The following is a 24141-nucleotide window of genomic DNA, read 5'->3' as shown; positions in this document are numbered from 1 at the left end:
GTATTATACTCCAGAGCTGCACTCACTATTCTGCTGGTGCAGTCCCTGTGTACATACATTACATTACTGATCCTGAGTTACCTCCTGTATTATACTCCAGAGCTGCACTCACTATTCTGCTGGTGCAGTCACTGTGTACATACATTACATTACTGATCCTGAGTTACCTCCTTTATTATACTCCAGAGCTGCATTCACCATTCTGCATGCTTTAAAGGTAAAATCCCCCTTCTTCTCCGGTGGCTACACTTTGTGCACTTTGGTTTGTTACATTTTGGGCATTTGATGTAGACATAACTCGTTTTCCACATATTCGGGAAGCAGAAATCAGTTATTTGTTTGCAGTCTGAGCTTGCTGACTGTTTCCAGTGAAATCACTGCTATTGTGATTGCAGCTCTGGTGGATACTGCAGTTCTTCCGATCAGCTGTAAAATGTTTATTGATTGATATCTGTAATGAATCTTTTGTAATGTACTTTTACTCAGTTTTCCCCCCATTTGTTAGAAGGAACCATTACACAAAAGCTCCATGGAATAAATGGCGCTATAATAATAAATAATAATAATAATTTTTGCTAAGGTCATGGGTATGAGCCTTTCCTTTTCCTGCAGCGCCACCACATGTGAAATGAAGCATTACACCGCGCCATTCATGTCAGTGTACAGTGAAGGACACGACTATCCCAAACTCGCGCACTAGGGGGCGCTCCAGCAGAAGCAATGTGTCCCCATCTCACACAGAGGCGTCTGCTTCATTTACTAAAAGAGCTCAATACCATGCCCTGTCACATGAAGCAATTCTGTCCTAAAATACTCTGTGCCGCTTGAAGACTCTGTTCTTACCTCTATGTAAGTGTGATATTCCACAAGGTCATCACTAATTGCTACAGAAATACTCTGTGCTGCTGTGGAAACTTACCCTTCAAGTATGTCACTCCTGTCCCTCCTGAAATACTCTGCGCTGCTGTAGAAACTTACCCTTCAAGTATCTCACTCCTGTCTCTCCTGAAATACTCTGCGCTGCTGTGGAAACTTACCCTTCAAGTATCTCACTCCCGTCCCTCCTGAAATACTCTGCGCTGCTATGGAATTCTACCCTTAAACTATGTGACTCCCATCCCCGTCCTGAAATACTCTGCTCTGCTGTGGAAACTTACCCTTCAAGTATGTAACTCCCGTCCCTCCTGAAATACTCTGCTCTGCTGTGGAAACTTACCCTTCAAGCATGTGACTCCCGTCCCTCCTGAAATACTCTGCTTTGCTGTGGAAACTTAGCCTTCAAGTATGTGACTCCCGTCCCTCCTGAATTACTCTGCGCTGCTGTGGAAACTTACTGTTACGGGGGACTGTCTGATAACCTAAAGGAGTATCAGACAGTCAGGGTCCACCGTGCAAAGACTCTGCTGCAGACTATGGCAGAGTGCAATACCTCTGTTAACTCACAGAAGGATATAATAAGTAAAGCAATTCCTCCCTTAGTTGGAGGGTGTGTGGAATGATCTCTGTTAATAATCACAGAGACAAAGGCAATGTGTGCGAAATGGCACCTACCTAGGTCCGCTCTTCTAGTGGTGCAAAAGAGACGAACAGCAGCATAAGCCGCACAAAGCTCCTACCTGCGTTCGCTCCACTAGTGTGCGAGGACACGAACCACTAGATATGGCACCTGCCTAGGTCCGCTCTTCTAGTGGTGCAAAAGAGACGAACAGCAGCATAAGCCGCACAAAGCTCCTACCTGCGTTCGCTCCCCTAGTGTGCGAGGACACGAACAACTGCCAGACGCAGTATAAGGAACGTTACCCTAGCGGCAACGTCCACCTACGAGTCGAACCACAAGGCCCAGCCAGACCATGTGCCTCAGGCACCTGCCTATGTCCGCTCCCCTAAGAGGTAAGGATACGGACAGCAGCCGAAGCTGTAAGGTATAAGAACGCTACCCTGCCGGTAGCGCTCACCTAGCATAGACAGAGGAATGCCTAGAGGAACGCGCACAGAGCGTCTACTCTTACGCATGAACCAAGATGACTGAGCGCCATGCGGCGTGTGTCAGGGTCTTATATAGACTCTGTGCCTCATCCAAGATGGAGGACACCAGAGCCAATCTGCTGCCAGAACGACAGGAGTGACGTCATGCTGGCCTATCACCGAGCAAGGCATCACAAGCACATGACCGGCGACCAATCGGCATAGAAGGTGTCAGAGACATGTGACCTCGTGTCAGCGATGATGTCACCCGCACATGTGCAATGGCTCCAAGATAGTACTTAGTCTCCGGCACTCGCACATGTGCAGTAGCAAGAAATCTGGACTTAGTCTCCAGCGCTCGCACATGTGCAGTAGCAAGAAATCTGGACTTAGTCTCCAGCGCTCGCACATGTGCAGTAGCAAGAAATCTGGACTTAGTCTCCAGCGCTCGCACATGTGCAGTAGTAAGAAATCTGGACATAGTCTCCAGTGCTCGCAGCAACCGTAACAGTACCTCCCCCTCAAGGGCCCCCCTCCCGGCGACGCAGGTAATCGGCAACTAAGTCAGGAGCATGGACAGCCTCCTCAGGCTCCCAAGAGCGATGTTCCGGGCCGTAACCCTCCCAATCTATCAAGAAGAACCTGCGCCCTCTAACCATCTTAGAACCAACTATGGCTCGTACCTCATAGCTAGAGCGAGAGGAATCAGAGGCAGGAGAGTGCACTTCACGAGCGTGAGGTAAAATAGCCGGCCTTAGCAGTGAAACATGGAATTTGTCATGGATCCTAAGATGGACGGGTATCTTCAATTGGTAGACTACAGGATTTACCTGTCGAAGAACCTCATAAGGACCCAGGAAGCGAGGAGCAAATTTGACAGAGCTCACTCTAAGTCTCACGTGTTTTGCAGAGAGCCACACAAAGTCCCCTGGAGAAAAGACAGGAGCCGGGCGACGAAACCGATCGGACACCGTCTTCATACGGTCCTTAGCTGCTTGGATCGACTCTTGAGTCCGATCCCAAACCTCTCTGGCATTAGTTGCCCAGTCGGCCACAAGAGGAGGAGGTACAGCAGCGGGAAACGGTACCGGTACCCTAGGGTGTTGCCCATTATTGAGTATGAACGGTGTCTGCCCAGTGGCCTCAGCCAGCGAATTGTTAAGGGCAAATTCTGCCCAGGGAAGGAGGGAGGACCAGTTGTCGTGGTTCTCAGCAACAAAGTGTCGAAGGTATACAATCATAGATTGATTGGTACGCTCAACCAAACCATTGGTCTCCGGATGGTATGCCGAAGAGAGATTCAACTCAATTTGCAGAAGGCTACAAAGATCTCGCCAGAAACGGGAAGTACATTGCGGGCCTCTATCACAAATGATACGATCTGGCATCCCGTGAAGCCTAAAGACATGCTTGAGGAATAGTTTGGCTAGTACCCTGGAAGATGGGATTCTCGATAACGGTACGAGATGAACCATCCGGGAGAAATGGTCCGTAATGACCCACACAAATCTATGTCCCTGTGAACATGGAAGATCACCCACAAAGTCCATGCCTACCACCTCCCATGGTCTATCTGGCACTGGTAAAGGATGCAAGAGCCCAGCCGGTCTCTGCCGTAATGGACGGTTGCGAGCACACGAGTAGCAGGAACCGACATATCTCTTGACGTGGCTGGCTAAGTGTGGCCACCAATACCACCTCTCCAGTAACTCTCGTGTCCGCCTAATACCAAAATGCCCACTGTCACAAACCACCGGGGGGGTCACTCAGAAATCCCCCGCGCTGGCTACCAGTACGTCACAATCGGGGGGTAACAAGTGGGGGTCACCCCTCCTTTATACCTCCCGACCGACAGACAGAGCACGTGACGCGCTCTCTAGCGCCCCTCTTATAGTCAGGCCAATTATGGAATTGCCCGACAATAAGCAAGGAGGCCGCTATACTACTTATGCCGATTATTGAAGGGTCCCCGGTGAGAGTAGGGTATATATTCCCCCGACCTCCGCGGGCGGAATATATAAAATCTCCCCGAATCTCACTGGCCTCCCCACAATAATCCTTGGCACAAACTCGCTGCCACCAACCGCTTCACGAGATAACAGAACAGCCCAAGATTAATTATATAATTTAATCAGCCTAAAGCACACTAGAAACTACAATATATACAATAGGGAATCTACAGAATATACATATGTCAGAGTACAGTTACAGATAAAGCATGGTTTACAAACAGGTATGCAATTCAATCAGTTACCTTGTGCGTCTGGCCACAGGGGGGCGCTGTAGACCAGGTTTCTAGGAACTCCCACAGATGTTTCCTGCACGTGACCCCCAGCGAAAGAACACTGGAAAATGGCCGAAGTAGGGTTATCAACCTGGGCAAATCCAGGTCCCCTCCTACCTTCGTGACCTCAGAGGGAGCACTGCTCCACCCCTGGCTGGAGTTATGGACAAAATCCACAACATGGAATATGGCCATAACTTGGCCTGGGAGCGTCGTAGGCGGACGCCAATGCTCTCATTGTGACAGTTATGAATTTAGCTACAGAATGAGAGGTTTCATGACTTGTCTACTAGTTCCACATTGGCTGATATCACGCCTGGGGTATTTCCCAAGCTCCCGCTCCCATAAAAAAGGTGTGCCAGCATCGTCCGCATGCGAAAACACCATTTTTATGGTTGCCGTATTTATCGGAAATATGGCTTGCGAGATATGAACCATTTTTTACTGGAGTCGTTCTGTCTGGCTAGTTCCAGAGCCTTATAATGAGATACAACTCTTGTTACAGGGTGACGGCAGGGAGTCATCCTGTGTCCTTTGTTCCCACATCACCTAATTTCCATATCACAGGAGATGGCCATGGGATGGGTTGCTAAACAAGTTGTGTGAAGGAAAGGGGGGGTGACACCAGGCGAGGGCTTCCTGACATAACTTGAATATCATGATTTATCGTCATATCTCCGGATTTACCTCACACCTCCCCCCTTTTGAGGGCGCTAGGGGGCAGCACACTCCGGTGTTCCCCCGTGCGCCCGTCCGCGACCTCTCCTTGTCGGGACAGCCCGTCTGCGTTACCGTGGTCACGGCCCCTTTTGTGGCGAATGGTGAAGTTGTATTGCTGGAGCGCAAGGCTCCATCGCAACAGTCGCCCATTCGTCCCAGAGACGGTGTGCAACCAGCTGAGGGGGTTGTGGTCCGTCTCCACGATGAAGTGGCGCCCGTATAGATAGGGTTGCAGACGCTGCAGGGCCCACACTATGGCCAGGCACTCCTTCTCCATTGTGGAATAGGCCACTTCCCTCGGTAACAGCTTCCTGCTCAGGTACAAGACTGGGTGCTCTTGGCTCGCAGAGTCCACCTGGCTGAGCACCGCACCGAGGCCGAAGTCACTGGCGTCGGTCTGTACTACAAACGGCCGCGTGAAGTCGGCTGCCTGTAGCACGGGCGGGCTGGACAGGGCGTCCTTTAGGGCCCGGAAGGCTGTCTCGCAGTCCATTGTCCAATCGACTGCAGAGGGCAGCTTCTTCTTGGTGAGGTCCGTCAGGGGCTTTGCCAGGCTACTATAGCATGGAACAAACCTCCTATAGTACCCAGCGGTCCCCAAGAAGGACATCACCTGCTTCTTGGTCCTGGGGGTGGGCCAGGATGCGATGGCCTCCACTTTCTCAGGCTCGGGCTTCAGTGTTCCCCCGCCTACCCGGTGACCGAGGTACTGGACCTCGCTCATGGCCAGCTGACACTTGCCCGGCTTGAGGGTCAAACCTGCCCGGTGGACCCGCCTGAGCACCTGTGCTAGATGCTCTAGGTGATCTTCCCAGGTGGGACTGAAGACGGCAATGTCATCCAGGTACGCGGCCGCGTACCCTTCAAGTCCCTTGAGCAGGGTGTTGACCATCCGCTGGAAAGTGGCAGGGGCATTCCTCATCCCGAATGGCATCACCGTGGACTTGTACAGTCCAAATGGGGTAATAAAGGCAGAGCGTTCCCTGGCCTTGCGAGTCAGGGGGATCTGCCAATATCCCCGGCTCAGGTCCATGATGGTCAGGTACTGAGCCCCGGCCAACTGATCGAGCAGGTCATCGATGCGTGGCATTGGGTACGCATCGGCGACCGTGACAGCATTGAGCCCCCTGTAGTCCACGCAGAACCGAGTGGTTCGGTCCTTCTTAGGGACGAGGACTACAGGCGAGGCCCAAGCGCTGTTGGATGCCTGGATCACCCCCAGCTTCAGCATCTCGTCAATCTCCTGGCGCATGTGTTGCTGCACCTCCAGGGAGACCCGATATGCTGAACGCCGGATCGGGGGATGATCCCCAGTGTCCACGTGATGGACAGCCAAGTCAGTCCTTCCGGGCTGGTTGGTAAACAACCCCCGGAAGGGGTGTAGGGTGGCCCACAGCTGGGACCGTTGGTCCTCCAAGAGCTGGTGGCCAACCTCCACATCCTCAATGGATCCGCCTGCCCTAACCTGGGCTAGCATATCCAGGAGGGTTTCCGCTTCTCCCTCCTCGGGCAGGTTGCACACGGGGAGCGCACATGCCTCCCGCTCATGATGTGCCTTCATCATGTTCACATGGAAGGGCTTCCGCCTTCCACGGGCAGGGTCCAGGGTGACCAGGTACGTCACAGGGTTGAGCTGCTGGTACACGAGGTATGGGCCTTCCCAGGCTGCCTGAAGCTTGTCCTGTGGTACGGGGACCAGTACCCACACCTTTTGACCCACTTGGTAGGTCCTCTCACAAGCGTTCTGGTCGTACCAACGCTTCTGATCGGCCTGGGCTTGAGCCATATTGTCGTGTACCAGTTGCGTCAAGGCCTGCATTTTGTCCCGGAAGCGCATGACATACTCGATAACCGACACTCCAGGGGTGGCCAAATCCCCTTCCCAAGCCTCTTTCACCAGAGCCAGGGGGCCCCGCACACGTCGCCCGTACAGGAGCTCAAACGGTGAGAATCCTGTTGAGGCCTGTGGAACCTCCCGGTAAGCAAATAACAGGTGTGGGAGATACCGCTCCCAGTCACGCCCATGGGAGTCGACCAACATCTTAAGCATCTGCTTTAAGGTGCCATTAAACCGCTCGCACAGGCCATTAGTCTGTGGATGGTACGGGCTGGCCACCAGATGTCGCACCTGGACTTGCTTACAGAGGGCCTCCATCAGCTGGGACATGAATTGGGTCCCCCGGTCAGTGAGCATTTCCTGGGGAAAACCCACTCGGGAGAAAATCTCCAGCAATGCGGTGGCCACCTTGTCAGCCCGAATGGACGACAAGGCCACTGCTTCTGGGTACCGGGTGGCATAGTCCACTACCGTCAGTATGAAGCGTTTCCCGGAGCTGCTGGGGATGGCCAGCGGGCCGACCAGATCCACAGCCACCCTCCTGAAAGGCTCATCGATGATGGGCAGAGATACCAGTGGGGCTTTGGGGCGTGGCCCCGCCTTCCCCACTCTCTGACAGGTTTCACACGAACGGCAGTAGGCAGCCACATCGGCCCCCATTTTTGGCCAGTAGAAATGCTGGTTTAACCTGGCCTTGGTCTTAGCGATCCCTAGGTGTCCGGCCATCGGAATCTCATGTGCGATCCGCAACAACTCCGTCCGGAACGGATAGGGTACCACCAACTGTCGGTCCCTGGGCCACGCCTCCGGTGAACCCTGCTGGACCGTGGCCCGGTACAGCCGTCCTTGGTCCCAGACCACTCGCTCCGGGTCCGAGTCCGAGGGAGGCTGTGCCGCCTGCTCCTTAAGAGCTTTCAGGCTGTCGTCAGCTTCTAACGCTGCCTGAAACCCCTGACTAGATGTGGCCAGAATCGACGAGACTGTCACATCTTCGGTCAGTACCCCGGGACCTGTGTCCTGGCCTCCGCCTGACTCGGCTGCCACTTGGTCAGAAGGGGAAGAGCTATCGGACCTCCGGGAGGCCCCTTGGCTTCCAGCACTCCCACTGCGGGTGACAGCGGCCACAGCCGCTGCGACCGTGGGTCGTGCCTGCTCCTCCTCCGTTCCTGACCAAGTCGCCGGTTCAGGCAGACCTACCTGGCTTCCTGACACCCCGGTTGTGGGGGAACCATGCACCGAGATCTTACCTGGGAGCACTTCCGCTCCTGGACCGGCCCCAATCTCCCCTGCCTGTTCCCCTCCTGCAGCAACAGAACCCCGCTGTGAAATCTCTGGGGACCCCACATTTGCTGTGGTAGCCCACACACTGGTCCTCCCCCTGCAGCACCCTGCTCTCTGCTTATCCCTGCAGAGGGCAACAGATCCCAGCTCACAGGCTGATTACTTGTAGAGGCATTGTCACACCTTTCTCTGACCCCCTCCCCTGTCACAGCTGCAGCTGTGTGTGTGTCTATGGTGTCTATGCAAGCAGAAATATCAGAGTTCACTCCCTCCTCCCTTACATCATTCATAGATAACACATTAACATTGTCCGGAGGCATGTCAGTACTGGCTGAAGGTTCAGCCCTTGGTTGGGGCCCAAACTGGGAGGTTATCTGCCCCAAATCTGTCCCAAGTAGCACGTTTGCGGGGATCCGATCAGTTACCCCCACCTCCCTCACCCCTCGCCCTGCGCCCCAGTCCACATAAATGTCAGCAACAGGCAGCGCCGGGTCAATGCCTCCAATCCCGGAGACAGCGAGGGTTTTTCCAGGGATCAAGTCTTGGGGGGACACCATCTCAGGCCGCACCAGAGTCACCTCCGAGGCGCTGTCTCGCAGTCCTATGGTCACAGACCGGCCGACGGTGACAGGTTGGAAGCTGTCCAGGGACCTACCACCACCCCCACCCACACAATACACCTTGGGCGGCCCTTGGGACGGGGACGGAGCCGGGGCCTTGGGACGCTGAGGGCACATGGCCTTGAAGTGTCCAGGTAAGTTGCACTGGTGGCACCGTCTTGGTTCTGCCACGGGCCTGGAGAGGGGAGTTGAGGGGGACACCCCCTGCAGTCAGGGGCAGGTGGGGCAGTCGCAGAGTTCATCTTACCCCCTCTCCAGGTGCTGCTGGTGGCTGCTCTCCTGGCTTCAGGAGCCTGATTGTTGGTGTAGTCATCGGCCAGGGCAGCTGTAGCCGTGGACCCCTTTGGCTTCTGGTCTCGGATGAACTGGCGGAGATCCTCAGGGCAGTTCCACAAGAGTTGCTCCGTGATGACCAAGTCCAGGATCTCTGGTCCGGTGGAAAGCTGCAGGCCTTGGGTCCAGTGGTCGGCAGCTCGGGCAAGTGCCCGCCGGTGGTCAGCCCAGGAGTCCTTTGGTCCCTTCTGCAGGGTCCGGAACTTCTTGCGGTAGGACTCCGGAGTGAGGTTGTACTGTTGGATCAGGGCCCACTTGATGGTGTCGTAGCCCTGATCTGCCTCAGCAGGCAAGTCCCCAAGGATATCCAGGGCCTTACCCCTTAAACGGGGGGTCAGGTATTTGGCCCACTGCTCCTTGTCCAGATGGTGCTGCAAGCAAGTCCGTTCAAAAGCAGTCAAGAAAGAGTCCAAGTCTCCATCCTTCTCCAGCACTGGGAAGTCCTCAACACGGACCTTTGGAAGTTTGGTGTCTTGAAGGACACGTGTGGCTGATGAGGGCCGGAGCTGAGCTAGCTGCAGCTGGTGGTCACGGTCTGCCTGTCGCTCCGCAGCCTCACGCTCTGCCTGGCGCTCTTCCCGCGCTGCTTGCCGCTCCGCAGCCTCAGCATCACGCGCTGCCTGCCGCTCTGCCCTGCGCTCTGCCAGGAGTTCCTTGTAGCCCTTCTGGTCTCCAGCCTGGAGAAGGGCCATAGCCATTTGAAGAAGGCTATCCGAGCCTCCCAGGCTCGGTGGAATGGCACGTGGTGATCTGCGGCCCGCTGCGGAGCCTGGTGATTCACTGTCCATTGCAGAGCGGAGGGCTGGCATCTGGCTCGTTGAGGACCCTTGGGTGAGCTGCTCCTCATCTTGTCCAGCAGTGCCAGGTTGTGCAATGTCCTCTGCAGAGCTGTTTTCTGGCGTCGAGCTCCTGGAGGGCTCGTGGACAACCTCCTCATCGTCTCTGGCCTGAGCATCGGCCCTTCCTTTGGCTTTGCTCCTGGTGCCATCAGCCATTCTTGCAGACTTTTGGTCACTGACACAGAACTGACACCTGATGCCTCCACACACCTTACAGTATCTGCACTCTGACACTCTAGTGTTGAGCTAGTCTGAAGACCCCAGCAGCCACAGCTGCTGCAGGCAGTCTTTAGTGTCTGGGAGTATGGGTCTCACACTCACACACACTATTATCTCGATCCCACCGCTATGCCACCAATATGTCACAAACCACCGGGGGGGTCACTCAGAAATCCCCCGCGCTGGCTACCAGTACGTCACAATCGGGGGGTAACAAGTGGGGGTCACCCCTCCTTTATACCTCCCGACCGACAGACAGAGCACGTGACGCGCTCTCTAGCGCCCCTCTTATAGTCAGGCCAATTATGGAATTGCCCGACAATAAGCAAGGAGGCCGCTATACTACTTATGCCGATTATTGAAGGGTCCCCGGTGAGAGTAGGGTATATATTCCCCCGACCTCCGCGGGCGGAATATATAAAATCTCCCCGAATCTCACTGGCCTCCCCACAATAATCCTTGGCACAAACTCGCTGCCACCAACCGCTTCACGGTAACTATTAGCCGAACACACAAACGTGGGATTCAAGATCGAGATAACAGAACAGCCCAAGATTAATTATATAATTTAATCAGCCTAAAGCCACACTAGAAACTACAATATATACAATAGGGAATCTACAGAATATACATATGTCAGAGTACAGTTACAGATAAAGCATGGTTTACAAACAGGTATGCAATTCAATCAGTTACCTTGTGCGTCTGGCCACAGGGGGGCGCTGTAGACCAGGTTTCTAGGAACTCCCACAGATGTTTCCTGCACGTGACCCCCAGCGAAAGAACACTGGAAAATGGCCGAAGTAGGGTTATCAACCTGGGCAAATCCAGGTCCCCTCCTACCTTCGTGACCTCAGAGGGAGCACTGCTCCACCCCTGGCTGGAGTTATGGACAAAATCCACAACATGGAATATGGCCATAACTTGGCCTGGGAGCGTCGTAGGCGGACGCCAATGCTCTCATTGTGACAGTTATGAATTTAGCTACAGAATGAGAGGTTTCATGACTTGTCTACTAGTTCCACATTGGCTGATATCACGCCTGGGGTATTTCCCAAGCTCCCGCTCCCATAAAAAAGGTGTGCCAGCATCGTCCGCATGCGAAAACACCATTTTTATGGTTGCCGTATTTATCGGAAATATGGCTTGCGAGATATGAACCATTTTTTACTGGAGTCGTTCTGTCTGGCTAGTTCCAGAGCCTTATAATGAGATACAACTCTTGTTACAGGGTGACAGCAGGGAGTCATCCTGTGTCCTTTGTTCCCACATCACCTAATTTCCATATCACAGGAGATGGCCATGGGATGGGTTGCTAAACAAGTTGTGTGAAGGAAAGGGGGGGTGACACCAGGCGAGGGCTTCCTGACATAACTTGAATATCATGATTTATCGTCATATCTCCGGATTTACCTCACACCCACCCACCTTTGAGGTGTGGGCCCATGACAGTATATCATTCTGTCGATCAGGCGGAACAAAGGTCTTGCCCGGTGGGATTTGGTCTAACGTCACAGGGGAGAGCGTATGAAAAACCCTGGAGGGAAGGATAAGACGAGGTTCGTCAATCTCCTCCTGGGTAGGAACCATAGAGCGAGACAGGGCGTCTGCCTTGTTATTCTTACTCACAGACAGATAGTTGATGGAGAAGTGAAAGCGGGAGAAAAACAAGGACCAGCGGGCTTGGCGAGGATTCAGATGCTGAGCGGTTTGTAAGTACGTCAGATTCTTATGGTCTGTATAGACCTGGAAAGGATGTTTCGCTCCTTCCAGCAAGTGATGCCACTCCTCCAAGGCTAATCTCAAGGCGAGCAGTTCCCTATCCCCAATGGTATAGTTTCTCTCTGCTGGTGAAAAGGTTTTCGCAAAGAAGAAACACGGCCTTTTTCTACCTACACCGTTCTTTTGATACAAGACCGCACCAGCACCCACTGAAGAGGCATCAACCTCTAAGAGGAAGGGCTTACTCTCATCGGGTCTTTGAAGAACGGGAGCAGTTGAAAAGTGTCTTTTTACTGCCTCAAAAGCCTGAGATGTCTCAGTAGACCAGGCTTTGGGATTAGCACCTTTCTTAGTCAAGGCCACCAAAGGGGCCACCAAAGTAGAAAAATGGGGTATGAACTGCCTGTAATAATTTATGAATCCTAAGAAGCGTTGCACCGCCTTCAAGGAATGAGGTTCGGACCATTGCAGGACAGCAGAGAGCTTCGCAGGATCCATAGCCAGGCCCTCTTGTGAGATAATGTAACCCAAAAAAGGCAATGAGGACTGCTCGAATACACATTTCTCGAGTTTAGCAAACAATGAGTGCTCCCTTAAACGGGAAAGGACACGAACGACATCCTGACGATGAGACTCCAGATCAGGAGAAAAAATCAGGATGTCGTCCAGATACACCACTACTGAGGATAACAGTAAATCCCTGAACACATCGTTTACGAAGTCCTGAAATACTGCGGGTGCATTACATAAACCAAAAGGCATGACGAGGTATTCATAGTGACCGTCTCGGGTGTTAAAAGCGGTCTTCCATTCGTCACCCTTTCGAATTCGTACCAAGTTATACGCACCCCGCAGATCCAACTTTGTAAAAACTTGAGCTCCTCTCAATCTGTCAAAGAGCTCCGAAATTAAAGGTAATGGGTATTTGTTCTTTATTGTGATTGCGTTGAGACCCCTGTAATCTATGCAGGGGCGCAAATCACCCTCTTTCTTCCGAACAAAGAAAAACCCAGCTCCCGCGGGAGAGACAGACTTACGAATGAACCCCTTCTCTAAACTCTCTCTTATATAGGTCGACATGGCCTCCGACTCAGGTATCGACAGGGGGTAAACCCTGCCTTTAGGTGGAACCGAACCTGGGATAAGGTCTATGGCACAGTCATACGGCCTATGGGGTGGAAGAACCTCAGCACCCTGTTTGGGGAACACGTCAGCGAAATCCAGATAGGGTGTAGGTATGGGAGAGAGATCAGTAGATGTAACCGCAATGACCTTAGGTGGTAAGGGAAGACATCGGGACTGACATTTCGAACCCCAACTAATAATGCTGTCAGACTCCCAGTCAATGTGAGGAGCATGAGTCCGAAGCCATGGGAGACCCAGAAGAACGTCGTCTATACCCTCAGGCAAAACAAGAAAAGAAATCTCCTCTATGTGACCCTGAGACAGGGAAAGGTGCAAGGGAACTGTCCTCAATGTAATGGAGTCAGACAACATAGTTCCATTAACAACACGGACAGGAATAGGCGCCTCTAACATGATAGAGGGAATATTGTGTCCCTTTACAAATCCTGAGGACACAAAAGTCCCGTCAGCTCCGGAATCCACAAAAGCCATAATAGGCCATGTATTCTCAGATAACGAGAGCTGACCTGGGATACAACACTTAGAGGGTGCAGAAGACGTCTCTAGCAACCCCCCTCTAATGGTTACTAGGCCAGGGAGTTTCCCTGACGACTAGGACACTTGTTGGCATAGTGCCCAGCCTGACGACATACGTAACATATAGGAGGACCAGACTTGCGTAGTCTGGAAGACGTATGACCTAACTCCATAGGAGTGGGAGATGTTTCAGATGCTGAGGAAGATGGTAGTGGACCCTCAACAACTGGAATAGCCCGATGCTTAGGGCGTGAGGAAGAGACCTCGAGTCTACGTTCCTTATGGCGTACATCGATCCTCGTTGCTACTGTGATCAAGTCCTCCAGAGAAGCAGGGACCTCACGAGTAGCAAGAGCATCCTTGACATAGCCTGCCAACCCTCTCCAGAAGATAGGAATCAACACCTTCTCTGGCCAATCTAGTTCTGCCACCAGAGTTCTAAAAGCAATGGCATAAGAACTAGTGGATAACGAACCCTGAGATAGATCTAACAGTCTCAGGGCCGCATCATGGGTAACCTGCGGACCCATGAATACCACCTTAAGAGCATCAAGAAAGTCTTGATGTCTCAGAGTAACCACATCAGAGCGCTCCCATAGGGGAGTCGCCCATTCTAAGGCTTTGTCCTGAAGTAAGGAGATGATAAAGCCTACTCTGGACCTCTCCGTAGAGAAGCGAGAAGAGTTGACCTCTAGGTGTATCTGACACTGACTAATGAAACCATGACATGATCTGGCATCGCCAGAATATCTGTTTGGCAGAGCAAGTCGAGGATCATGTGCAGATGTCACCATGGTCTGAGGTTTATCCTCTATACTCTTGAGCCGTGACTCAAGTACTTGTATGTAACGGTGTAACTGCTGATATTCTGCCATAACTGCCAGACCCTTGGCTCAGTCCTAATGTTACGGGGGGCTGTCTGATAACCTAAAGGAGTATCAGACAGTCAGGGTCCACCGTGCAAAGACTCTGCTGCAGACTATGGCAGAGAGCAATACCTCTGTTAACTCACAGAAGGATATAATAAGTAAGTAAAGCAATTCCTCCCTTACTTGGAGGGTGTGTGGAATGATCTCTGTTAATAATCACAGAGACAAAGGCAATGTGTGCGAAATGGCACCTACCTAGGTCCGCTCTTCTAGTGGTGCAAAAGAGACGAACAGCAGCGTAAGCCGCACAAAGCTCCTACCTGCGTTCGCTCCACTAGTGTGCGAGGACACGAACCACTAGATATGGCACCTGCCTAGGTCCGCTCTTCTAGTGGTGCAAAAGAGACGAACAGCCGCGTAAGCCGCACAAAGCTCCTACCTGCGTTCGCTCCACTAGTGTGCGAGGACACGAACCACTAGATATGGCACCTGCCTAGGTCCGCTCCACTAGTGGTGCAAAAGAGACGAACAGCAGCGTAAGCCGCACAAAGCTCCTACCTCTGTTCGCTCCCCTAGTGTGCGAGGATACGAACAACTGCCAGACGCAGTATAAGGAACGTTACCCTAGCGGCAACGTCCACCTACGAGTCGAAGCACAAGGCCCAGCCAGACCATGTGCCTCAGGCACCTGCCTATGTCCGCTCCCCTAAGAGGTAAGGATACGGACAGCAGCCGAAGCTGTAAGGTATAAGAACGCCACCCTGCTGGTAGCGCTCACCTAGCATAGACAGAGGAATGCCTAGAGGAACGCGCACAGAGCGTCTACTCTTATGCATGAACCAAGAGGACTGAGCGCCATGCGGCGTGTGTCAGGGTCTTATATAGACTCTGTGCCTCATCCAAGATGGAGGACACCAGAGCCAATCCGCTGCCAGAACGACAGGAGTGACGTCATGCTGGCCTATCACCGAGCAAGGCATCACAAGCACATGACCAGCGACCAATCGGCATAGAAGGTGTCAGAGACGTGACCTCGTGTCAGCGATGATGTCACCCGCACATGTGCAATGGCTCCAAGATAGGACTTAGTCTCCGGCGCTCGCACATGTGCAGTAGCAAGAAATCTGGACTTAGTCTCCAGGGCTCGCACATGTGCAGTAGCAAGAAATCTGGACTTAGTCTCCAGTGCTCGCAGCAACCGTAACACTTACCCTGCAAGTATGTGACTCCCGGCCCTCCTGAAATACTCTGCTCTGCTGTGGAAACTTACCCTTCAAGTATGTGACTCCCGGCCCTCCTGAAATACTCTGCTCTGCTGTGGAAACTTACCCTTCAAGTATGTGACTCCCGTCCCTCCTGAAATACTCTGTGCTGTGGAAACTTACCCTTCAAGTATGTGACTCACGTCCCTCCTGAAATACTCTGTGCTGTGGAAACTTACCCTTCAAGTATGTGACTCACGTCCCTCCTGAAATACTCTGTGCTATTATTTTTCCAGCACCCATGACAGCACCACGAATGTAAGGGTGCTGTCATGGGTTCAGAAAAAACACATTACCGGTAAGTAATTACGTATTTTTATACTTCGGGCACTTTTTTCATGTGGGCGGGGCTAGTAATTGCAGTTTGGATTGGCAGCTACTTTTTTTTTTATTCATTTAGTTTATTTTGTTCCCTACTTTTTATTCAGGTTTTATTTATTTCACATATTGTACCCCTCCCTATACATCAGCATTTTAATACTTTTACTTGATTTCCCCTGTAACTGTTGCTGGTATATTAGCCCCAGTTACAGTGGAAATTCAGCCTCCTGCTCCCTCCCTGCATCCCAGTGGTGACTGGGTCCAGAGCAGGAAATGTTTCCAATTACTCCATATACAGCACATTATAATAATGTATATACAGTGACCAGGAAGGCAGACATGGTAATAAACCATCTCTGCCTTCTCTATGGGGAGTCTGGCTGTGTCTGACAGCTGATTCATCGCTCCCACAGTTGCACAATCTCGCGCTGCTGCTCTACCACGTGATGAGAAAGAGTAAGTATTTTAATGCAATGTTGCGGCGACCAAACAAACATAATTCGGGGAGGTTTTTTTTGGGGGGGGGGGTTTCTCGCTACGCCGTGTACCGATCAGATTAATTGATTTTATATTTTGATAGATCACCATGTCAGCCCACATCAAAGGGAGGGAACAGACCTAGGACGTGTGTGTGTGTGTATATATATATATATATATATATATATATATATATGTCCTAGGTCGTAAGGCGGTTAATCCAGTCATTGTGCCTCTGCATGAACAACACCGGCCCAATGTCATCTTCATGGAGGACAATGCTCCAGATCATCGAGGTCACATTATTAAGGAATGGCTGCTGGAGAAAAGGGGACCTCAAATGGAGCGGCTGCACTTTCTCCAGACCTGAATCCCATAGAAAACCTATGGGATCAGCCTAGTCGCCGTGTAGAAGCCGTAACGCTGTACCTCAGAACCTCAATCATATGAAAGCCACCGTTCAAGAAGAGTGGGGTGTCATGCCTCCGCAGACAATAACTCCACTAGTAACCAGCAGGAGGCGCCGCTGTCAGCTGGAATTGATGCTCAAGGCCACAGGACAAGTTACCGAGACCCTGACATTTTGGGGGGGTTATAGGTGGACTGGAACTCACATTCCTCCTTGATGTAGGATGTTTGGTAAGGAATTCTGCTCAGTAACTGACTGTAGGGCAAGTAATGGTTAATTGTTGGGACTGGCCCACAATAGGAGGGGTTAGCTCAAAGGGTAAGTGACAGTCTCTTTCTAGAACACCAGATAGGGTTCCACTAGTGATAAGTACGAGTCAGACAGGTCATCAAGGCCACATGTAGTGGGTGACTGGTGGCAACTACAACGTAGAGACCGGAGTGAGATAGCGTGATCCTGGGAAGTGCCTGGAGAATCGGATGGGAACGGCCGGAGGGCTAGAGACCTACCCTCGAACGAGCAACTCTAGAGTGAAGGAGCCAGAGAATGGACAATTGGGCACACCGCTTAACCTTTAAGGTATGGAGTTATCGTCACAATGTTCAGCTTTCTCAGGCAGGACCCTTTCTGGTGACTGCGAGCCTAAGGCTCTTCTCTGGTGCTATGGCAAATCCCTGACCCCCCCCCCCCCCTCCTACGGGAGAAAAGACCTCCACCTGAAAGTTTCTCTGTTTTGGCCATAGTGATCTGACCCTCTAGAGCCCCTGCTGTGTGAGGGAAGGAGACGTGACCCGTGGAGAAGAGACCTCCACATGGAAGTGTCTGGGAGCCGGCTGCTACGTTCTGCCCATAGTGATCCAACCCCTAGAGCCCCTGCCACGTGAGGGAAGGAGATATGGCCAGGGAAGAGGGAAGGTGACCGTCATGGACTGTGCGCCTGTGCTGTGCTGAAGAACCCAAATCCAGAAAGATCAGGAGCAACCCAACAAGAGATATGACCCAAATCCAGAAAGATCAGGAGCAACCCAGCAAGAGCTATGACCTGAATCCAGAAAGATCAGGAGCAACCCAGCAAGAGCTAGAACCAGAATCCAGAAAGATCAGAAGCAACCCAACGAGAGCCAGAACCCAAACCCAGAAAGATCAGGAGCAACCCAACAAGAGATATGACCCAAATCCAGAAAGATCAGGAGCAACCCAGTAAGCGCTATGACCTGAATCCAGAAAGATCAGGAGCAACCCAGCAAGAGCTAGAACCCGAATCCAGAAAGATCAGAAGCAACCCAGCGAGAGCCAGAACCCAAACCCAGAAAGATCAGGAGCAACCCAGCAAGAGCTAGAACCCGAATCCAGAAAGATCAGGAGCAACCCAGTGAGAGCCAGAACCTGAACCCAGAAAGATCAGGAGCAACCCAGCAAGAGCTAGGACCTGAATCCAGAAAGATCAGGAGCAACCCAGCAAGAGCTAGAACCCAAATCCAGAAAGATCAGGAGCAACCCAGCGAGAGCTAGAACCCGAACCCAGAAAGATCAGGAGCAACCCAGCAAGAGCTAGAACCCGAATCCAGAAAGATCAGGAGCAACCCAGCAACAGATATGACCCAAATCCAGAAAGATCAGGAGCAACCCAGTAAGCGCTATGACCTGAATCCAGAAAGATCAGGAGCAACCCGGCAAGAGCTAGAACCCAAATCCAGAAAGACCAGGAGCAACCCAGTAAGAACTATGACCCAAATCCAGAAAGATCAGGAGCAACCCAGCGAAAGCTAGAATCTGAACCAGAAAGATCAGGAGCAACCCAGCGAGACCTAGAGCCCAAATCCAGAAAGACCGGGTGCAACCCAGCGACAGCTAGAGCCCAAATCCAAAAAGATCAGGAGCAACCCAGCAAGAGCTAAGACCCAAATCCAGAAAGACCGGGCGCAACCCAGCGACAGCTAGAGCCCAAATCCAAAAAGATCAGGAGCAACCCAGCAAGAGCTAAAGGCTACTTTACACACTGCGATATCGGTCCTGATATCGCTAGTGTGGGTACCCGCCCCCATCTGTTGCGCGACACGGGCATATCGCTGCCCGTGCCGCACAACATCGCCCAGAGCCGTCACACATACTTACCTGTCCGGCGATGTCGCTGTGACCGGCGAACCGCCTCCTTTCTAAGGGGGCGGTCCGTGCGGCGTCACAGCGACGTCACTGAAGCGTCACTGAACCGCCGCCCAATAGAAGCGGAGGGGCGGAGATGAGCGGGACGTAACATCCCGCCCACCTCCTTCCTTCCGCATAGCGGCCGGGAGGCAGGTAAGGGGAGCTTCCTCGTTCCTGTGGCTTCATACACAGCGATGTGTGCTGCCGCAGGAACGAGGAACAACTTCGTTACTGCTGCAGTAACGATTTTTAAGAATGGACCCCCATGTCGCTGACTCGCCCACCCCAGGGCTATGGGACACCCGGTGCCGGGCCGGACTAGTCCGGGGGTCGTCAGTGGTGGCGGGGCCCGGCTCCGTGGCCCTGGTGGGTGTCAGTTAAATATGGCTGGTGAATAAAGTTTATGGTTGTCGTGACGCCACCTGTGGTATGCGGCTATAAAGCCGCCGCTGCTGTATGGGGCCTCCGGGGTGATAGAATGGCAGCTGGTATGGTACTGCTCCCCACAGGTGGAGTGGTGCCCCGGGGCACAGTTGGTGCTCGTGAGAGTCTATGGTGTAATGGAAGGCTAAGCAGATGAAATAACAGAGACAACTCCAAGGGTGCAGTTCAAGTTGTTTACTCACAGTTCCTGGTAGGTGCACACTGGTGCCTCTGCACTGCTGAGACCCACTGTCAGGGACCTCTGCCGATCCTGGGTAATTTCTGGAGTAAAAGCCGGTACCCTTCTCTCAAGTGTCTCTTTTTGCAGCTGTCGCCTTAAACCTTGCCTTTGTAGGATGAACCTGGCTCGGCCTCCACAACAGCCTCCAGGCTGGGGGGTCACCTGTCGGATGATTCTCCCCTTTTCTAGAGGTTCTGCTGTGGGCTGTGGCCCGGGGAGTTTACAACTTTCCCTGGGCCTCGGTTTTTAATGTTGGAGATGATTTTGCACTCCTCCGGTTTCTAGGGACCGTCCCCTGTTGCAGCTTGATCCCTCCACCGATGTTCCTGTGGAACAGGCCACCACAGCTCAACATCTATCCGTGGCCCTGGAATCCCTTCTTCTCTCTGCTTGGTGTCACCTGGACCCTCTGAGTCCCAGGTTCTTCACCAGGAAGCGTCTCTTTCTTTCCTTAGCTCCTGTCTGACTAGAGCTTTTCTTCTTCTTCTCCTTCTTGTCTGCCTCACGCAGACCTCCTCCTCCTTCCCCTCACTCTCTATCTGACTAAACTTGACCTTCCTTTCAGTGTGTGCTCTCTGGTGGCTCCTCCCACCTCCCCAGTTGCCAAGCTGTACCCTATAGGAGCAGGGATGGGTCTTACGGCCCCTCCCAGCATGCAGCATGGGAGGGTTACTGCCACTGTCCCTGGTCCCAGTGTGAACCTAACAATGGGTGTAGTGTAAATTTGCCTGGGGACCGGCGTTCACTCCTTTCCTTACCCAGAATGGGACATCACACCGCTGGATGGGGTGCAATGTTCCTGTGGCGACAGAAGCCTCAGGGGCGCCACACTCCCCCACAGCGAATCCCAGCACGTCCTCGGGCTGAAAAACAACAGAAAAATGTGGAAAGAAACTGCAAAAATTTTTGTTATGCATAACATAAAACAATAAAACTTTTCTTCCCTTTATGGGAGGCACTGATACTTTAACGTTTCAAACTTTCTTATAAAGAAACTCTAAGTGTGCACTTCCAGTCCATGCACGGTTTGGCACTTCCACCATAATTCTGGTAGGGGGCACAACAGGTGCAACTATTTACATTTTGATCTTCTGACCACACATAGTCCAGTGGCCCAAAACGTCTTTTCAACATTAAAGGAGGGGAAAAGGCAAAGACAAAACCAGCCACTAAGTCCAGTGGCCTGGTTACACAGGACACATTACATTCACATTCACCGGGGACCACATTCCAGTCCAGTGGCCCGGTAACACATACACATGGGGGGTGACATCTTCGAAAAGTACACGGGGCAATAAGGCAGGGTAGGGTGTCGTCTTCAAAAAGAACATTAGGGCAAAACAAAAGGGACGTCTTCACAAAGGGATGAGGGGCAGACAGGGGCTATATACAGTTAAGCTTCTTTTCTTCACTTTCACTCGCGGGGGTAGATACGAGGATCCCACTCCGGCATGGCCCCAGGCAACAGGTAGGCCGAGGAGATCATAGTCTGAGTCTCCCGGGTGCTGGTCACTGGCCTACTGCGGGACGCTGCAGCCTGGATAAGAGTGGGGCTGCTTGCAGGCACAGCACGGCTTTCTTGCAAAGGACTGCTTGCTTGCAGGGGGCTGCTGGTCTGTCGGGGGTTACTGGCTGGCGCGGGGCTGCTGGCTGGTGAGGGGTTACCGGCTGTACGGCGCCACTCTGGCTCTTCCAGTGGTGCTTCCTCCCGCACGATATGGGCGCCCAGAGCATACCAGCCGCGGCTCCCCATCAGCCTGGTGTACTCCAGCACATCACCCGGCTTTACATCACGCCCTGGGTGACCTTTAGTGAGGTGCTCCTCTATATCGCGGCGTGCAATAAAGACGTCCTTTCCTTGGCCGGGCTCCCTGATGAACCCCCAGCCTTCCTTCAACTTAAATTCCAGCACCCGGCCTCTGCATACTGGGCCCTGGTGCTCTCTGCGGCTTCGCCGGATCCGAGCCTTATCAGCCAGATTGGACTCTTAATCAGCACGGCGCCGCTCCACCCGGCTCTCCCGCTCCCGCTGGTAATCCTCCAGCCGCTTCTGGCAGGCCAGTTCATTAGCCTTGGGGGTCTCTTTGGGGCGCAGTGGCTGCTGCAGTCTCCCGCTGTCGATGGGCGCTGCGTCCCAGTTCACTCCCAGTGATGTGGTTCCCAGGAGGCTAACAGGGGGACTTGGAAGGGGGCCCACTAACTGTTCGGGGTCCACCCCACCCCAGGCACCATCTTCGGGGGCCTCCGGCAAGCCTCCGGTGCCCCATCGAGCGTCAGCGGGGCTGGCTGGGGAATCTAACGGGACTGTGGAGGGACTGGGCGGTGGCGCCTGGTAGGACCGTGGGTCCGGACGGGTAAGGGTAGTATATCGCTCACCCGGGCGCTGCTCGGCGGCCTCCATCCAGTGGCCCACGTCCTCAGGCGCCATCCGGTTCTCTCTCCGCCGGTCCACCTCCGTCTGCATGGTGCTCAGCCTCCGGGCCAGGATCTTCATTTCCTCCCGGAGCAGGTCCAGCTCGGGATCCATTTCCCGGGTCCCTGGTGTGCACTTCTGCGGCCCCTCCGCCATGCTGCTGACCTGGGGAATGTTCGCTGCTACACTGCTCGGGTGCTCGACCACGCCACTCGGCTGCACCCTTTCCCTTCTCGGAGGCGGGGCCGGAGGCTGCACCAGCATCTGGCGCCAGACTGGCGCCCAGCCCATCACGGCCGGCACCGCTCCGCTTGCAATCAGGTACATTCTTGCTCTTGTCTGGTCTGGCATTTAGACTCTTTCTGCCAGCCAGCCAGCTTTTCTAGACGCCATATCTTCTTCTTCCGCTCTCCATGGCGGGCACTGGTCCGCGCTCTTTTCTTAGACAAGGGGGCGTGGCTTATTTTCGCGCTCTTTCTGCAGGCACGCCCCCCTTCTTCCCGCTCTCAGCAGCGCTAATGGTGGCAGTTTTCACAGTGAAACACACAGTCTTTTCACACAGTTTTGTCACACAGTTCTTCAGGCGCACAGTACCCGGTGGGTCCGGGCACGAGATCCTGTTCGTGACGCCAAAGTTGACTCGCCCACCCCAGGGCTATGGGACACCCGGTGCCGGGCCGGACTAGTCCGGGGGTCGTCAGTGGTGGCGGGGCCCGGCTCCGTGGCCCTGGTGGGTGTCAGTTAAATATGGCTGGTGAATAAAGTTTATGGTTGTCGTGACGCCACCTGTGGTATGCGGCTATAAAGCCGCCGCTGCTGTGTGGGGCCTCTGGGGTGATAGAATGGCAGCTGGTATGGTACTACTCCCCACAGGTGGAGCGGTGCCCCGGGGCACAGTTGGTGCTCGTGAGAGTCTATGGTGTAATGGAAGGCTAAGCAGATGAAATAACAGAGACAACTCCAAGGGTGCAGTTCAAGTTGTTTACTCACACTTCCTGGTAGGTGCACACTGAAGCCTCTGGACTGCTGAGACCCACTGTCAGGGACCTCCGCCGTTTCTGGGTGATTCTTGGAGTAAAAGCCGGTACCCTTCTCTCAAGTGTCTCTATCTGCAGCTGTCTCCTTAAACCTTGCCTTTTGTAGGATGAACCTGGCTCGGCCTCCACTACAGCCTCCAGGCTGGGGGGGTCACCTCTCGGTTGATTGCCCCCTTTCTAGAGGTTCTGCTGTGGGCTGTGGCCTGGGGAGTTTACAACTTTCCCTGGGCCTCGGTTTTTAATGTTTGGAGATGATTTTGCACTCCTTCTGTTTCTAGGGACCGTCCCCTGTTGCAGCTTGATCCCTCCACCGATGTTCCTGTGGAACAGGCCACCAGCTCTGAAGCTATCCGTGGCCCTGGGATCCCTTCGTTCCCTGCTTGGTGTCACCTGGACCCTCTGAGTCCCAGGATCTTCACCAGGAAGCGTCACTTTCTTCTCTTAGCTCCTGTCTGACTAGAGCTGTCTTTCTGCTTCTCCTTCTCGTCTGCCTCCTGCAGACCTCCTCCTCCTTCCCCTCACTCTCTATCTGACTAAACTTGACCTTCCTTTCACTGTCTGCACTCTTGTGGCTCCTCCCACCTCCCCAGTTGCTAAGCTGTACCCTATAGGAGCAGGGATGGGTCTTACGGCCCCTCCCAGCATGCAGCATGGGAGGGTTGCTGCCACTGTCCCTGGTCCCAGTGTGTACCTAACAATGGGTGTAGTGTAAATTTGCCTGGGGACCGGCGTTCACTCCTTTCCTTACCCAGAATGGGACATCACACCGCTGGATGGGGTGCAATGTTCCTGTGGCGACGGAAGCCTCAGGGGTGCCACATCGCCGATTAGCGATTTTGCACATTTTTGCAACGATGCAAAATCGCTTATTGGTGTCACACGCAACGGCATCGCTAATGCGGCCGGATGTGCGTCACAAATTCCGTGACCCCAACGACTCCGCATTAGCGATGTCGCAGCGCGTAAAGCCCCCTTAAGACCCAAATCCAGAAAGATCAGGAGCAACCCAGCGAGAGCTAGAACATAAATCCAGTTCTCTATTTTTTACCTAGGACAAGGGAG

Source organism: Anomaloglossus baeobatrachus, chromosome 6, assembly GCF_048569485.1.
Source record: "Anomaloglossus baeobatrachus isolate aAnoBae1 chromosome 6, aAnoBae1.hap1, whole genome shotgun sequence".
Lineage (NCBI taxonomy): Eukaryota > Metazoa > Chordata > Amphibia > Anura > Aromobatidae > Anomaloglossus > Anomaloglossus baeobatrachus.
Note: the sequence above shows the minus strand (reverse complement) of the source record.